This window comes from Lithobates pipiens, unplaced genomic scaffold (assembly GCF_037356315.1).
Source record: "Lithobates pipiens isolate NorthernLeopardFrog02 unplaced genomic scaffold, aLitPip1_a1.2 Scaffold_10, whole genome shotgun sequence".
Taxonomy (NCBI): Eukaryota; Metazoa; Chordata; class Amphibia; order Anura; family Ranidae; genus Lithobates; species Lithobates pipiens.
In genome coordinates this window covers 81,002,143-81,019,824 of record NW_027507686.1, presented here as the reverse complement: position 1 = coordinate 81,019,824, position 17,682 = coordinate 81,002,143, and the positions used below count along the sequence as shown (strand labels likewise).

Below are 17,682 nucleotides of genomic sequence, written 5' to 3'. Positions count from 1 at the left end.
CTGGGGGAAGCAGAACCATCATTGAGGGAAGTACTGAACGCAATTGACTCTTGTAAAACTTCCATAAATGAAATGTCTACCCAGCTTCAAACTATTCAGGAAGACATGTCCCTCGTTAGGTATGACATGCAAAAAGTATGCGAAAGGACTACCGCCCTCGAGGGGAGGGTCAGCCTATTAGAGGACGACATTAACCCTCTTAAACAGGAGATGAGGACTATAAGGGAACAGATGGCTAACTACCAGATAAAGATCGACGAAATGGAGAACAGGATGCGAAGGAAGAACGTGAGGATAGTGGGACTCCCAGAACGTAGTGAGGTTACAGATCCCACTACATTTTTGGAAAAATGGTTTAAAGACTTATTTGGAGAATAATCTCACCCCTTTTTGCGCTGCAAAGGGTTCATAGAATCCCCTCTAGACCTCCCCAATCAGGAGCCCCTCCAAGACCCTTATTGGTAAAACTGCTTTACTATAAAGATAAAGAAACTATACTAAATAAAGCCAGAGAAATGGGTAATATTCTTCACAATGTACCCAGATTTCTCACCTGCTCTGCAAAAAAGAAGGGCTAAGTTTGGAGAAGTCAAATGCAAATTGCAACGATTAAAATGGAACTATGCACTGCTATACCCAGCAAGATTACCTATAAATGCCCCGGGGGGGACTGTGTTTTTCAATACCCCGGAGGGAGTGGAGAACTGGATAGTAACCTATAGTGGGAGACTGTAGACCAATCTGACTATATTTCCCTGGACTTTTATTAGCAATATGATTTTGTTTAGGACACAAACCATTACACTTTTGAATAATTTAAGGAGAGAGGAGGGTGTTGGTTGTCTTGTTTGTTTTATTAAATGTGGGCTGTATGGTTTTCTGAGAGGGGGTGAGATAGGGAGGGAAGAGTGTGAGAACACAAGTTTAAAGTTGATAACACTTAAATTGATAGATGAATGCAAAGGTCACATTAGGATGCCCCAAAATAGGCCCAGTGGGCAGGTGAATGGTGTGCATGGGTGTACGAAACAGAACAAGTGGGTTTCTTGGTACAAAAGACTGTGTGAACACAATTTTAGGCATGAGAGGAGGTACGGATGTATGGGATGGAACGAGTGGTGGTTCTGGCACAAAAGTTTGTTCGATTTAAATCACAGGTATGAGAAGAGACACTATGGAGTCACAAAAAATGATACGAGAAAACCATATAAATTTGAAAAGGCACTGGTTAGATTCACAAAAAAAAACTTTGGTTATGCGCACCCAGATTAAAAAAATTATTTTGTGCTCATGGAATATCCAGGGAATGGGAGATGCAGAAAAAAAACAGCAGTTCTCCTGATTGCAAAGACATACGAGGTGGCTATCCTTTGTTTGCAGGAGACACATCTTACTAAAATCTCTATTCCCCAATTGAGATGGAGGGACTACAGTACACACCTCCTATTCTAGGGGAGTGAGTATATTTGTTAGATCAGGGGTGGCTTTCTCTTGTATGCAGGCCAGGGGCGTACCTAGAGCATTCGGCACCCGGGGCGACTCATATATCTGGCACCCCCCCCCCTCACTTTAAAATGTAAAAACACTGCACTATGTCCCCTGCATACCTCTGCATCCCCCAATATCTCTTTGTCACTACTTTGTACCCCCTCTCCACAACTGGACCCCTTTACATTGCACAGCCCCCGCAGCTCTGGATCCCTTTACATTACACACCTCTGGACCCCTTTACATTACAGAACCGGTGAACCTCTGGACCCCTTTACATTACACAACCCCCTGAACTTCAGGGCCCCTTTACATTAAACAGCACCCTGCACCTCTAGATCCCTTTACATTACACAGCCCCCTGCACCTCTGGACCCCTTTACATTACACAGCACTGTGCACCTCAGGACACCTTTACATTTCAAAACCCTCTGCACCTTTGGACCCCTTTACATTACACAGCACCCTGCACCTCTGGACCCATTTACATTACACAACCCCCTGAACCTCAGGGCCCCTTTACATTACACAGCACCCTGCACCTCTAGACCCCTTTACATTACACAACACCCTGCACCTCAGGATACCTTTACATTACAAAACCCTCTGCACCTCCTGGACCCCTTTACATTACACAGCACCCTGTACCTGTGGACTCCTTTACATTACACAGCCCCCTGCACCTCTGGACCCCTTTACATTACACAGCACTGTGCACCTCAGTACACCTTTACATTTCAAAACCCTCTGCACCTTTGGACCCCTTTACATTACACAGCACCCTGCACCTCTGGACCCATTTACATTACACAACCCCCTGAACCTCAGGGCCCCTTTACATTACACAGCACCCTGCACCTCTAGACCCCTTTACATTACACAACACCCTGCACCTCAGAACACTTTTACATTACAAAACCCTCTGCACCTCTGGACCCCTTTACATTACACAGCACTGTGCACCTCTGGACCCCTTTACATTACACAACCCCCTGCACTTCAGGACCCCTTTACATTACACAGCACCCTGAAGCCATTGGGTTCACACTGGTGTCCTGGAGTTTGTCACAGTGCTGGGGTATATGCAGTTTTTCTGCATATAATCCTCATTTTTAGCTGCAGTCCCACAGACGACTATTAGCTTGGGTAATTTTACTGTGTTTTCTGAAAGATTCAGTATAGAGGACATTTGGTGCGCTTTCAGAAAATGGTGCAAAAATGTGTAAGCTAATAGAAGTCTGGGGGACTGTCACTGTAGTGAAAATTGAGGCAACTGAACCACAGCGCAGCACTGTGAACCCACTTGAGTCCTGGTTCACATATATGCGATGCAGGAATCAGCGAGATTCCAGTGCAGATTCCTGCATTGCATGTTGCTTGTTGGCTGTTCACGCTGCCCTTTGCAAGCTGCTACGGGTGTCAATGTAAAATTAATGACCTCCCCAGATCCGTTTGCAAATTGCAGTGAGAACTGTGAAATGGTGCAAGAATCGGATTGCATAGGTGTAAACACCCATCCAATCCAATTCCAGTGCAGACCAAAAAAAGGATCCCTCACCATTTTGGTGCAAATGCTATTTCAGCCATACAGTTTGTATGGCTGAATTTGCATCGCACAGACATTGCATGTGATTTGTACAGCAATTCGGTGCGAATCACATGCAATGTCTATAAACACACTAGTGTAAACCCTGGTAAAGGAATATGATTGGAACATGATGGAAAAACTCTGGAGGACAACAGAGGAAAGGGGGGGGGGGGGGTGGATGAGATTTGGGAGAGAGAGGGCAGAGTCTGGACACAGGGACAGTGCTGATAACTTATTTGGATGTTCTTGCTCACACTGTTTAAATGGTCCCGCCCCCACATTCCTTTCAGACGCAGCACACGGGCTGCATGGAGCATGGATGGAACACGCAGGGGAGAGAGGGGGCAGAGCTAATGCAAACTCTTCCATCTCTATGAAGGGGGGGGGGGGGTTGTACTCACTCACTGGGCTGTTAGAATTTAACAGAGAGTGAGAGCATTGTGACAATGGGTCAGTCTGCCTGAGGTCTCCCTGCTCAGCATGTCACATCGGCTGCACTACCAAGCCTGTCCCACTCTCACTGTTTAATACATGGGAGCCGCCTGACACATGATATATACTTAGAATTACTTATAATATAATGATACTCTGGTGAAACTGCTATGAGTTTATTTATTTAACTTTACATAATTACTAAATGATTGCTATTGGGTATTGGTTGCAGGCGCAGGTTCCTCCGTCCCTCCAGGGGCGTGAATAGTATGGCTCCTTGTAAGTCCCTCCGGGTTGGGCTTTCTCCTTTCCTGGGTGGACGGGGGCGAACATCAGAGAGCTCTCGGATTCCCTAAGCAGCTCTTAGAATCTTGGGTGATAGGAATACCCATTCCGCTTTTGAGTGGCAAATATACCATCATTGGCTCACCCAATGTTATCTACATCGACATGTTTTTTAACTTTGAATTCATGTAAATTCTTCCAGATCCACCTGTCCCCCTGAAGAGACCATATGCTGGTCGAAACGCGTCAGAGCTCAACTACTATATAATATTATAATAATGTGTAATTATAAATGTTTGCTTTATTGGATTGTGGAATATGTAATATGTATTCTCTGAACCAGATGATATACTGTACACACTGTATTGAACTACACTATGACATTGGACATTTTTTTGAATAAATCAATTTCTTTATATACAACCATGATAAAGGTATTTGACTTTGCTATTCCGCTGCCAAAAAGCCCCATCGGGGAAATCCTTTCTTTTTTTGTACAATTTGTATTTAGGGGTGTGCAGCGTTCTCCACTTTTCCTCTAGGTGTCTTCTTTTTTGTTTTTAATTTCGAAAATATACCCACATATAAACAAGGGGAGAATGGGAGGGGATAGAGATCCCTATGTACAAGAGGAGGTGGGAAAAAGATGTGGAAGATATCTCCAAAATCCAATGGAATTGAATTCTTGAATTGGCTCCGTTGGTATCACTCTCTCCCTCTCAGAGGATGTCACATCTGTTCTTATTATATAGAACTTATTATACTCCTTGTAAACTTTTTCAATTTGGCCAACGGCCAGACGCAAGCTGCCCCCGGTGTGGGGACATGGAGGGAGACACGATTCACATGTTTTAGAGATGCCCGAAGTTGATCCGCTACTGGACGGAGGTGACAGGAACCATTGATCGGGTGTTTGGAACCTCCACCAGGATGGAGGCGAAGTATTGTCTCCTGGGATTAGTTGAAGGAGTTGGAAACCCGGTAAGCAGTCAGACGGCGGTTCTGAGATGCCTATTTCAGGCAAGGAAACTGATTGCCCTAAGATGGTTGTTGGTGTCCCCTCCGTCCAGTAGAGAATGGATAAATAGCATGAATGTGGTAATTCTTAAAGAGAAAGCGTTATATATAAAACAAGGGACTTTAAAGAAGTATGACAAGATGTGGAAACCTTGGTGGGAAGCCAGAGGGATTGATATGTGAATAATAATAGTGTTAAAAAAATTTTTAACGATGAATAGTGGCCCAATAGGAATTAAAGTAAGAGGGAAAATGAAGAGGGTGGAAGTGTGCGAGAATGGGGATGAGAGGGAAGTGTGATAGAGTGGGAATCTAGATGACGTGGAACATCAGCTAGGATGGCCCTCATGATTAGTGATGGACGAACTTCCGACGGGACGTTTCGCGAACGCGAACCGCGAACGCGGCCGATAGTTTGCAAACCGTAACGTTTGCGGCGGGCCCTATTGACTTCAATTGGAGGCGAACTTTACAAACCTACAGGTCATATTTGCAGCCACAAAATAATTACTAGCTGTGCACACATAGTCCCACCACATGGCCAATGACATAACACATGTATGAGGTGAATCTGGGATCGACAACTACAAGCATTCTTTTTTTATATGTGAAATTGTGACAATTCAGGACTGTGGAGCGCATGAAGGCAATGGAGGAGAGGGAAGGTCAGGTTAGGCAAAGAGGGTGCAGGAGATGATCACCAGCACCGTGATATAGAGCACTGACACCTGCACCGTGATAGTCATCTGACACCAGCACCGTGATAGAGAGCACTGACATCAGCAGCGTGACATACAGCAATGACACCTGCACCGTGATAGAGTGATCTGACACCAGCACCGTAATAGAGAGGAGGAAGTCAGCATAGCACAGGGATGGTGGGAGCCCCTCATAATGAGCATAGCACAGGGATGGTGGGAGCCCCTCATAATATGCACAGCAGAGGTACAGCCCCAGGAGGAAGTCAGCACAGCACAGGGATGGTGGGAGCCCCTCATAATGAGCATAGCACATGGATGGTGGGAGCCCCTCATAATGAGCATAGCACAGGTATGGTGGGAGCCCCTCATAATATGCACAGCAGAGGTACAGCCCCAGGAGTAAGTCAGCATAGCACAGGGATGGTGGGAGCCCCTCATAATAAGCAGCCCCAGGAGGAAGTCAGCACAGCACAGGGATGGTGGAAGCCCCTCATAATATGCAAAGCAGAGGTACAGCCCCAGGAGTAAGTCAGCATAGCACATGAATGGTGGGAGCCCCTCATAATAAGCAGCCCCAGGAGGAAGTCAGCACAGCACAGGGATGGTGGGAGCCCCTCATAATGAGCATAGCACAGGGATGGTGGGAGCCCCTCATAATGAGCATAGCACAGGGATGGTGGGAGCCCCTCATAATATGCACAGCAGAGGTACAGCCCCAGGAGGAAGTCAGCACAGCACAGGGATGGTGGGAGCCCCTCATAATAAACAGCCCCAGGAAAAATATGACACCGCTCAGCCTCTTCAATTGTGATTGGCAGACTGTACCTCAGTCCCTATACTGATAAAGGACTGCTGCAGAATAGGGCAGCAGTCAGCAGTAGTGCACCTCAACCCTATATATTGTGGACCTATACCAGTCCTTAAGGATTAGCAGACCTGTACCTCACTCAACCCTATATACTCTAGTACGCTATACCTTACCAGTCCTTAGAAGGACCTTTGTGCAACTAGTAGGTTGTGATTAGCAGACTGTACCTCAGTCCCTATACTCATAAAGGACTACTGCAGCAGAAGGGCAGCAGTCAAGTATAATATTCTTTCTATATTTGGAAGAAAGAATATTATACGTGTACAACCCTATTACCATACCAGTCCTGAAAAGGACCTTTGTGGACCTAATAGTAACAGCTACTGATTAAATTGACTGTCCCTCACTGCCACACACAGCTTCCTGTCTGTCCCTATTTAAACTGACAAAACACAGGCTGCTGCAACAATAACTTAAATAGCACTCAAAACTATATCCTGTACTACTACACCATACCAGTCCTGAAAAGGACGTTTGTGGACCTAATAGTAACAGCTAATGATTAAACTGACTGTCCCTCTCTGCAACACACAGCATCCTATCTGTCCCTCTCTCAGCACTGACAAAAGACAATCTGCTGCAACAATGACTTGAATAGAAGTGCCTCAAACCTATATCCTAAACTACACCTATACCATACCAGTCCTTAAAATAACTTTTGTGGACCTAATAGCTAGCGTTTTGGGTCACTGCAGTCTCTCCCTGCTCCACACAGCAATCTCTCCCTATAGTGACAGTAGAAAGAATGTAAAATGGCCACCGGATCGGGTCTATTTATAAGTTAGGGGGAATGTCCAAGTGTCCATGTGCTGTAATGTCTCAATTGGCTGTCCTGTACCACATGATGGATGTGTCATCATAGGTCAAAGATTTTTTACACAGTAAACACGTAAGTCCAACGGGCGAACAGCGGCAATAGTTCGCTGATCGGGCGGACCGCGAACAGCCGAAATTTCGCCGCAAACCAACCGCCGGGCAAACCGTTAGGCCATCCCTACTCATGATACCAATCCCCTCTTAGGCCACCCAAGATATAAACCATCCTTTTTTTTTTCTTGTTGTTATATTTTTATCTGATAAGGTGATGGGGGGGGGGGGGGCTGAGGGGATGTTTAATTTTGATGTATTTTATAAACAAAATAAATATCTTAATAAAGAAATAAAGTAAAAAAAAAAAAAAAAAAAAAGAGGCCACCGCGGGCACCTCTGAATCTATGTCCGAGACTTCTCCTTTGGACCGATGGTCCCCCTGTCCACCAGGGGATGCTGCCATGATGGAGAAGGCCGATCGCCCGGGGGTGACTTCATCATCCTGGGCCCGACCGCCTGCATGGCTTAATGTAGACTGCAGCGCACGTTGAGCCCTCTGCCAGCAGATGCCACTCTCCCTTCATCTCAATCTCCACCGGGACCTCTGCTGCTGTGCACGAGGGGGGTGTGGAGTGCACCCTCCGGGCTGGGTCTCACCTGTGCTGGGGATTCCTCCCAGCCCCAGCGGCAGGAGAAGAAGCCAGTCTCTTTGCCCTGGAAGCTAGAGGGTCCGCAATTGGGCTCCCTGAGCGGCGGCTCACCCTGGGGGACTCCTTCTGTCTGAAGCCTGCAGGAAGAACAGACCTCCTCGCACATGGACTAGCAGGGGAAGGGGAAGCCGCAACCTGCCCCGAGCCCCACAGAAGCGCAGCCAGCTGTGTGTTAAGACACTCTGGGCCATTTGCTGTGGCAGCTAAGTACAACTGCCTCAGCAATTGATCAAAATTCCCCATTCTGAGTGCAACACAGAAACAAAAAGTTTCTATGGTGTTGTCTCTTCTCCTGCTCACCCCCAACTGACTAATCCCCGCCCCCACTGTTCATGTTACCTATGTAAACCCCACCTCTTTAGCTTTCTCATTGCACCAAACCCATTCCAAAAGCTTTTTAACCAACCCCCCTTCCAGAATACACCCCATGCAACCACTAACAGCAACCCCGTCACGTGGGCCCTGCACCCAGGTTCCCTTTGCTCCGGGCCTGTTCTGTGTGGAAGCTGATAGGTTTCTATGCAGGGCTTCAGCAGATTTTGCACTCTCTAGTTTTATCAAATCAACCCCTATGTGACCATATGATGTGTAAAAGATGGGAAAACTTCAAAGGCTTGCATTACACTATGGCAGGCACCTAGCCTAAATTAAAAATGATAAAAGAAATTGCTCTTCCAACTATCCAATAACAGGTACAAATAGAGTTGGAAAAGCCTTTTTTGGAAGAAGAAGAAGTAGCATGATTCTATACGTTTTTCTGAAATTCTCTTTTTCTGATTTTGGTTCAGACGTTCAATGCTGTTTCGCCTTCCTGTCCTTTTCCACCCCAGGCTTTAGCTGCACACAGGGCCGGACTTACTATTGGGCTTGACTGGGCTCAAGCCCAGGGGCCCCGCCCAATAGGGGGCCCCACAGCCCTGCCAAGATACATAGCTGAACCTGTCACTCAGAGGGACACTGTCATCTGCTACTAGCCTAGGAGATTTGGAACAGCGAGAGAAGCGGGGGCGGGGCTGTGCTGTGAACAGTGGGCGGGGCTGAGGAAAACAGCGAGGGCTGGAGGAGAAAGTCAGTGTATTTTGCAGCAGACAGAGTGTAACTCCCCTCCCCCTCTCCAGCCCGCCACATTGGACTACACAGGTGGTGAATGGGGGAGCTGGGAGGGAGATGCACAGTACCTGAAGCCCCAGGAGGACATAGCAGAGGAAGGTATGACTATAGGAAGATCCTGCAGCACTGAGCACACACATCATTCTGGCTGAATGGGAAGAAGATGGTGGGGAGCCCTGCACAGTCACATGTAATGCTGGCTGGACAGTGTCTTCCAGAAATGTGTCTTTAGATGCAAAGTTAATAATCATCCTCCCCCTCCCTCTGTAATCTTTGTTTTTTCTTTATAGCTGCACATTCTAATCAGATCTCTGGAAGTCTCTGCAGCCCCCCCAGCATTCTGTGTCCAGTGACAGGTCACACATGGCTGATTGTTAACCATTTCAGCTCAGCTATTTAGCCAGAGCTCTCTATGTGCTGCATAGTTTAATGTTTGTGTGAAGGATTTCCTGCTGATTCAGGCTGGAAGTTTCACAGACCCATTAACTGTTTACTGTCCTCCACTAATCCTGACCAGATCACCGTTTGTAAGAAAAATGTTATTTTGGAAATTAAATGTGCTGCTGCCTTGTCACTTGGTTGCACTTTTCAGAGAAGGATTACTGACTTGATCTTGCAGAACCAGTTTAAATAGAGTGTCACAGTCCTGCAATACTATATATATATATATATATATATATATAATTATACACTGAGTTCAACCATATCTGCAGTCTGTGACCATCCCATGTACCGTGTCTGCAGTCTGTGACCATCCCATGTACCGTGTCTGCAGTCTGTGACCATCCCTTGTACCGTGTCTGCAGTCTCTGACCATCCCATGCACCGTGTCTGCAGTCTCTGACCATCCCATGTACCGTGTCTGCAGGCTCTGACCATCCCATGTACCGTGTCTGCAGGCTCTGACCATCCCATGTACCGTGTCTGCAGGCTCTGACCATCCCTTGTACCGTGTCTGCAGGCTCTGACCATCCCTTGTACCGTGTCTGCAGGCTCTGACCATCCCTTGTACCGTGTCTGCAGGCTCTGACCATCCCTTGTACCGTGTCTGCAGGCTCTGACCATCCCTTGTACCGTGTCTGCAGGCTCTGACCATCCCTTGTACCGTGTCTGCAGGCTCTGACCATCCCTTGTACCGTGTCTGCAGGCTCTGACCATCCCTTGTACCGTGTCTGCAGGCTCTGACCATCCCTTGTACCGTGTCTGCAGGCTCTGACCATCCCTTGTACCGTGTCTGCAGGCTCTGACCATCCCTTGTACCGTGTCTGCAGGCTCTGACCATCCCTTGTACCGTGTCTGCAGGCTCTGACCATCCCTTGTACCGTGTCTGCAGGCTCTGACCATCCCTTGTACCGTGTCTGCAGGCTCTGACCATCCCTTGTACCGTGTCTGCAGGCTCTGACCATCCCTTGTACCGTGTCTGCAGGCTCTGACCATCCCTTGTACCGTGTCTGCAGGCTCTGACCATCCCTTGTACCGTGTCTGCAGGCTCTGACCATCCCTTGTACCGTGTCTGCAGGCTCTGACCATCCCTTGTACCGTGTCTGCAGGCTCTGACCATCCCATGCACCGTGTCTGCAGGCTCTGACCATCCCATGCACCGTGTCTGCAGTCTCTGACCATCCCATGCACCGTGTCTGCAGTCTCTGACCATCCCATGCACCGTGTCTGCAGTCTCTGACCATCCCATGCACCGTGTCTGCAGTCTCTGACCATCCCATGCACCGTGTCTGCAGTCTCTGACCATCCCATGCACCGTGTCTGCAGTCTCTGACCATCCCATGCACCGTGTCTGCAGTCTCTGACCATCCCATGCACCGTGTCTGCAGTCTCTGACCATCCCATGCACCGTGTCTGCAGTCTCTGACCATCCCATGCACCGTGTCTGCAGTCTCTGACCATCCCATGCACCGTGTCTGCAGTCTCTGACCATCCCATGCACCGTGTCTGCAGTCTCTGACCATCCCATGCACCGTGTCTGCAGTCTCTGACCATCCCATGCACCGTGTCTGCAGTCTCTGACCATCCCATGCACCGTGTCTGCAGTCTCTGACCATCCCATGCACCGTGTCTGCAGTCTCTGACCATCCCATGCACCGTGTCTGCAGTCTCTGACCATCCCATGCACCGTGTCTGCAGTCTCTGACCATCCCATGCACCGTGTCTGCAGTCTCTGACCATCCCATGCACCGTGTCTGCAGACCGTGTCTGCAATCTCTGACCATCCCATGCACCGTGTCTGCAGTCTCTGACCATCCCATGCACCGTGTCTGCAGTCTCTGACCATCCCATGCACCGTGTCTGCAGTCTCTGACCATCCCATGCACCGTGTCTGCAGTCTCTGACCATCCCATGCACCGTGTCTGCAGTCTCTGACCATCCCATGCACCGTGTCTGCAGTCTCTGACCATCCCGTGCACCGTGTCTGCAGTCTCTGACCCTCTCTTGTACCGTGTCTGCAGTCTCTGACCATCCCATGCACCGTGTCTGCAGTCTCTGACCCTCTCTTGTACCGTGTCTGCAGTCTCTGACCCTCTCTTGTACCGTGTCTGCAGTCTCTGACCCTCTCTTGTACCGTGTCTGCAGTCTCTGACCCTCTCTTGTACCGTGTCTGCAGTCTCTGACCCTCTCTTGTACCGTGTCTGCAGTCTCTGACCCTCTCTTGTACCGTGTCTGCAGTCTCTGACCCTCTCTTGTACCGTGTCTTACACATATACAACTCACATCACTCACACACACAGCCTACATAGGCTGTATGTGAGTGATATGAGGTGTATATATGGGACATATGATTGACATGCACCTCCCTGAAATTAGTTTTTGCAGGTTGGGATTAGGGATGAGCTCCAGCGTGTTCACACGCTCTATGTGCAGAGCCCGCCAGGAAGTCAGCGCAACACAGCACACATCGAGGCAATGTCTCACTGCCTGTGATTCCCGCAGCGCTGCGCCGACTTCCTGGCGGGCTCTGCACGTGGAGTGTGCAAATACGCTGGAGCTCATCCCTAGTTGGGATGTCTGTGACTGTGAGCCGAGCCAAGTATACTCGGCTACTCCCGGCTCCGCTCGGGACTGTGAGCAGACTCGAGAGCCGCAAAGATACACAGGACTCTGTATCTCTGCGGCGCCATTTTTAAACTTAAAGACTGCAATGACAACAAGGCTGCAAATGACACTGACAAGGCTGCATTGATGGGCATTTAAATGTAAAGGTTTTTTTTCCCCTCAAACTTCCCTCCTAAACTTTGGCTGCATGTTATACGCCGACGTGTGTTATACGATAATGTATAGAAGGTAGGGCCCGAAAGTGACTCAAGCCCAGGGGCCCGACCACCCTAAGTCCTGCCCTGGCTGCACACATTTCTGTCTTGCCTAAACCAGGAAAAGTTCCGTCCTTATGTGGTAGCCACAGTCCTATCTCACTCACCAACAGTGGCGGCCCGTGCATTAAGGGAGCACGGGCACCGCCCCCTCTCTCCTGCCACCCCCTCTATTAAAAATAGATAGATTCATGCTTTGCATGAATCTATCTATGGCCGCTGCTGCTACCCCCTATTCAGGTGCCCGGCCCTTTTCGGGCACAGGGTCATGCTGGTGCTCGCAGGTCACTCAGCTATGTTAGAAAAACAAATGACTATTTGCTTTCCTAACACTAAACATCTCCTCCAGTCAGGTGCTTGGGTCTGTTACCTGTCACCTGATTGGCTGAAATGACAGGTGCCGATATTGGATGCCTATCAGGAGGAGTGGACAGGAGATGAGGATGGCAGGAGACGCATGCAGGACCCCGCTGCCCCACCAAGACAGGGTAAGTGCCGGGCAGACAGCGAGAGGTCAGGGGGCACACTGGAAGCATTTGATGGGCACACTGGCAGTATTTGATGGCACAGTGGCTGTGTTTGATGGACATAGTGGCAGCGTTTGGACACAGTGGCAGCGTTTGGCACATTGGCTGCAATTTATGTGTTTGGTGGGCACAGTGGCAGCGTTTGGGAATTGTGGCAGCATTTGCTGTGCACAGTGGCTGCGTTTGGCACAGTGGCAGCGTTTGATGGGCACAGTGGCAGCATTTGATGGGCACAGTGGCAGCGTTTGATGGGCACAGTGGCAGCGTTTGATGGGCACAGTGGCAGCGTTTGATGGGCACAGTGGCAGCGTTTGATGGGCACAGGGGCAGTGTTTGATGGCACGGTGGCTGCAATCAATGATTTTTTTCTCAACATTTTTTTGCGTCCCCCCAAAAATTGAGCACCAGCCGCCACTGCTCACCAATGTTGATAGTCATCTATATTCTAAAATCTTAGCAAATCATATGGCACTTCTAATACCCAACCTGATCCATTTCGACCAAGTGGAATTTACTTATGGACAAGAAGCAATCGATAACACCCTCAGGGCCGGTTCACACAGGGGGCGACACGACTTGCCGTGCCGCGACCTGACAAGTCGCCCCCGTTCTGTACAATGGAACCGTTCTGAGAGGAGCGACTCGAGTCGCTCCGACTCAGAAAAAAGGTTCCTGTACTACTTTTGGGCGACTTGCATTGACTTCTATACAGAAGTCATTTGCAAGTCGCCGCTGAGGTCGCGGCGAGGCAAGTCGGTGTCGCCTCGCATCGCCCCCTGTGTGAACCGGCCCTCAAACCTATTTATTTAATGGAATATGCCCAGAAATGTCATATACAAGGCTATTTAATCTCAGTGGATGCCGGAAAGGCGTTTGAGCGGGTTCATTGGGGTTTCCCTAAACTTAGTCTCCAACACACTGGCCATGGGCCAAATCTTTTATACAAAATCTTCACTTTGTATAGCTAGGATTCAAGCTAATGGTATTCTTTCAGAACCCCTCTGGATCCATAATGGTACTCATTAGGGGTGCCCTTTATGTCAAAATACTGACATTCAGGGCATCACAGTCAGTCAGCGTCAATATACTGTAAATGATACCTTTATGCGGATGACCTACTTTTATATGTTATGAATCCTCATATTTCGCTCCCTTCCATTATGAGAGAATTTAAAGTCATGGCTAATGCGCATTTCTTTTTCATTTATATTTCTTGCACAATTCTCCCATCATTGATTAGAAATTAATTTGTTTTTCCAAAAATTTCCCACGTGCCCAATATTCTCATACTCGTATTCGATGGCTGCACGATAATTGTTGCTGCAGCCTAATAAAGGTGCGAAAATTCTAATAAATTCTTAGTTACAATTTAAAAAAAAAAATTATAATTTGTAATTCTAACCATGTATGGCCGGCTTAAGCAGTTATTCTATATTACTGTCCAGCTGTGTTGTAACTGGCTTTGTCGATTGTGTATGTACAGTATCTCACAAAAGTGGGTACACCCCTCACATTTTTGTGAATATTTTATTATATCTTTTCATGTGACAACATTGAAGAAATTATGCTTTTCTACAATGTAAAGTAGTGAGTGTACAGCTTGTATAACAGTGTAAATTTGCTGTCCCCTCAAAATAACTCAACACGCAGCAATTAATGTCTAAACTGCTGGCAACAAAAGTGATTACACCCCTAAGTGAAAATGTCCAAATTGGGCCCGATTAGCCATTTTCCCTCCTCGGTGTTATGTGACTCATTAGTGCTACCAGGGTTCAGGTGTGAATGGGGAACAGGTGTTAAATTTGGTATTATCGTTCTCACTCTCTCATGCATGAGAGCAAAGAGGAAGTTACCCATCTGTCCGATTCAGGCTCAAAATATGAACCAGTAGATAGCAATGATGGAGTAGTGGTCCCTGCATGGTCATGCATACACAACCCCATTCTTCTGCTGTTGAGGTGCAAGAACCGCAGGGCTCTCGTATGGAGCAGAGAGACAGTACTAGTGCCGCTCATCCTTCTGGTGAACTGGCAAGCACCAGCAGCCTAGTACATCCTGGTCATACATTCAGTACTGCAGTAACACTTGGTGTTGCGGTGAGTCCCAAAAGTACAGTTCAAGCTGGTGAAGTAGCTAGCACAACTAGTGTCCCACAGCCACCAAGAAGATAAAGACAGGCCCATCAAGCTCATAGTTCTCTTCCTGCTGCATTTGCCAGTCCGAATTGAGAGTCCACCACTAGGGATGGCCGAACGGTTCGCCCGGCGGCCGTTTATCGGCGAATTTCGGCTGTTCGCCGTCCGCCCGATCGGCAGACTATTGCCGCTGTTCGCCCGGCGGACTTCCATGTTTACTGTGTAAAAGAACTTTGACCTATGATGACACATCCATCATGGGGTACAGGACAGCCAATTGAGACATTACAGCACATGGACACTTGGACATTCCCCCTAACTTATAAATAGACCCGATCCGGCGGCCATTTTACATTCTTTCTTCTGTCACTATAGGGAGAGGTTGCTGTGTGGAGCAGGGAGAGATTGCAGTGACCCAAATCGCTAGCTATTTGGTCCACAAAAGTTCTTTTCACGACTGGTATAGGTGTTAGGTGTAGTTCAAGATATAGGTTTGAGGCACTGCTGTGCTACTGATTGTTGCAGCAGCCTGTCTCTTGTCAGTGTAGAGAGAGGGACAGTACGCTGTGTGCTGCAGGGACAGTCAGTTTAATCATTAGCTGTTACTATTAGCAATAAGTTTAAAAGGCTAAAAACAAAACCTATGTGGCTCACGGCCAAAGTTAAAAAAGCTATAAACTGTAAGAGAAGAGCTTTTAAAAAATATAAAAATGAAGGATCACTAGTGTCATTTAAATGTTACAAAGAAATTAACAGAATATGTAAAAAGGAAATCAAGGATGCAAAAATTCAAAACGAACGACAGATTGCAAAAGATAGTAGGACAAACCCCAAAAAATTCTTCAAATATATTAATAGTAAAAAGGTCAAGTCTGAGCATGTAGGCCCTTTACAAAACAATCTAGAGTTGGTGACTGGGAACAAAGAGAAGGCTAATTTATTAAACACTTTCTTCAGCTCTGTGTACACAAAAGAGCATGGGGGAGCGCATGTCCATAATGGGGGTGATAGTGACACAGCCCCAAATGATCCACAATGGCTCAAAAGTGATATGGTCCAGAAATACTTAGACGGAATAAAGTTGGATAAAGCACCTGGCCCTGATGGCATCCACCCACGGATCCTAAAAGAATTGAGCTCTGTAATTTCAGAGCCATTGTATCTAATTTTTAGGGACTCATTAATGACGGGAATAGTCCCACTGGATTGGCGCAGGGCGAACGTGGTGCCTATATTTAAAAAGGGATCAAAGTCTTTACCAAGTAACTATAGACCTGTTAGCTTAACTTCTATAGCTGGGAAGATACTGGAGCGTTTAATAAAAGACCACATCGACGAGTTCTTGCTGAACAAGAACACTTTAAGCAACAGACAACATGGATTCATGAAAGACCGAAGTTGTCAGACAAATCTGATTTCTTTTTATGAGGTGGTAAGTAAAACTTTGGACAGAGGGGTGGCAGTGGACGTGGTATACTTGGATTTTGCAAAAGCATTCGATACAGTTCCCCACACATGGCTCATGTGTAAGGTAAAGTCTACAGGTTTGGAAATATCAGTTTGTAAATGGATAGAAAATTGGCTAAAAGACAGAATTCAGAGAGTAGTGGTTAATGACTCTTACTCTGAATGGTCTAAGGTTATCAGTGGTGTACCCCAAGGTTCAGTGCTGGGACCCTTACTTTTTAACATCTTTATAAATGATATTGGGTCTGGGATCAAAAGTAATATTTCTGTCTTTGCAGATGACACCAAGATATGCAGTGGAATAACGTCCTTACAGGATGTCTCCAATTTACAAGCCGACCTCAATACACTGTCTAATTGGGCGACTATGTGGCAGATGAGGTTTAATGTTGATAAATGTAAAGTTATGCACTTGGGGCCTAAGAATATGCATGCATCATACATGCTAGGGGGAGTACAACTGGGGGAATCCATAGTGGAGAAGGATCTGGGGGTTTTGGTAGACCATAAGCTCAATAACAACATGCAATGCCAAGCTGCTGTTTCCAAAGCGAGCAAAGTCCTTTCTTGTATTAAGAGAGGTATGGACTCCAGAGAGAGAGAGATATAATTTTGCCCCTGTTCAAATCATTAGTAAGACCTCACCTGGAATATGCCGTTCAGTTCTGGGCACCAGTTCTCAAAAAGGATATCAAGGAACTGGAAAAAGTGCAGAGAAGGGCAACCAAACTGATAAGAGGCATGGAAGAACTCAGCTATGAGGAGAGATTAGAGGAACTAAATTTATTCACTCTTGAGAAGAGGAGATTAAGGGGGGATATGATCAACATGTTCAAATACATTAGGGGTCCATATAGTGAACTTGGTGTTGAGTTGTTCTCTGTACGGTCAACCCAGAGGACACGGGGGTACTCTTTACGTCTAGAGGAAAAGAGATTTCATCTTCAAGTACGGAAAGGTTTCTTCACAGTTAGAGCTGTGAAAATGTGGAATAGACTCCCGCCAGAGGTGGTTCTGGCCAGTTCAGTAGATTGCTTTAAGAAAGGCCTGGATACTTTCCTGATGGTACATAATATAACTAGGTACTAACATAGGTAAAGTTGATCCAGGGAAAATCCGATCGCCTCTTGGGGGATCAGGAAGGAATTTTTTTCCCCTGCTGTAGCAAATTGGAGCATGCTCTGCTGGTTTTTTTTTCGCCTTCCTCTGGATCAATTGTGGGCA

At 47.2% G+C, this 17,682-nt stretch overlaps 1 long non-coding RNA gene across 1 annotated transcript in view; it reads left to right on the top strand.

The window, feature by feature from the left end:
- The first annotated feature begins 8,742 nt into the window (after window positions 1–8,742).
- The window catches only part of LOC143933319 (uncharacterized), a 115,200-nt gene continuing 106,260 nt past the window's right edge, over window positions 8,743–17,682 (top strand). Inside the window, exon 1 of the long non-coding RNA XR_013263087.1 lies at window positions 8,743–9,108. This is a non-coding gene — a long non-coding RNA (uncharacterized LOC143933319). The remainder of the gene's footprint in view (window positions 9,109–17,682) is intronic.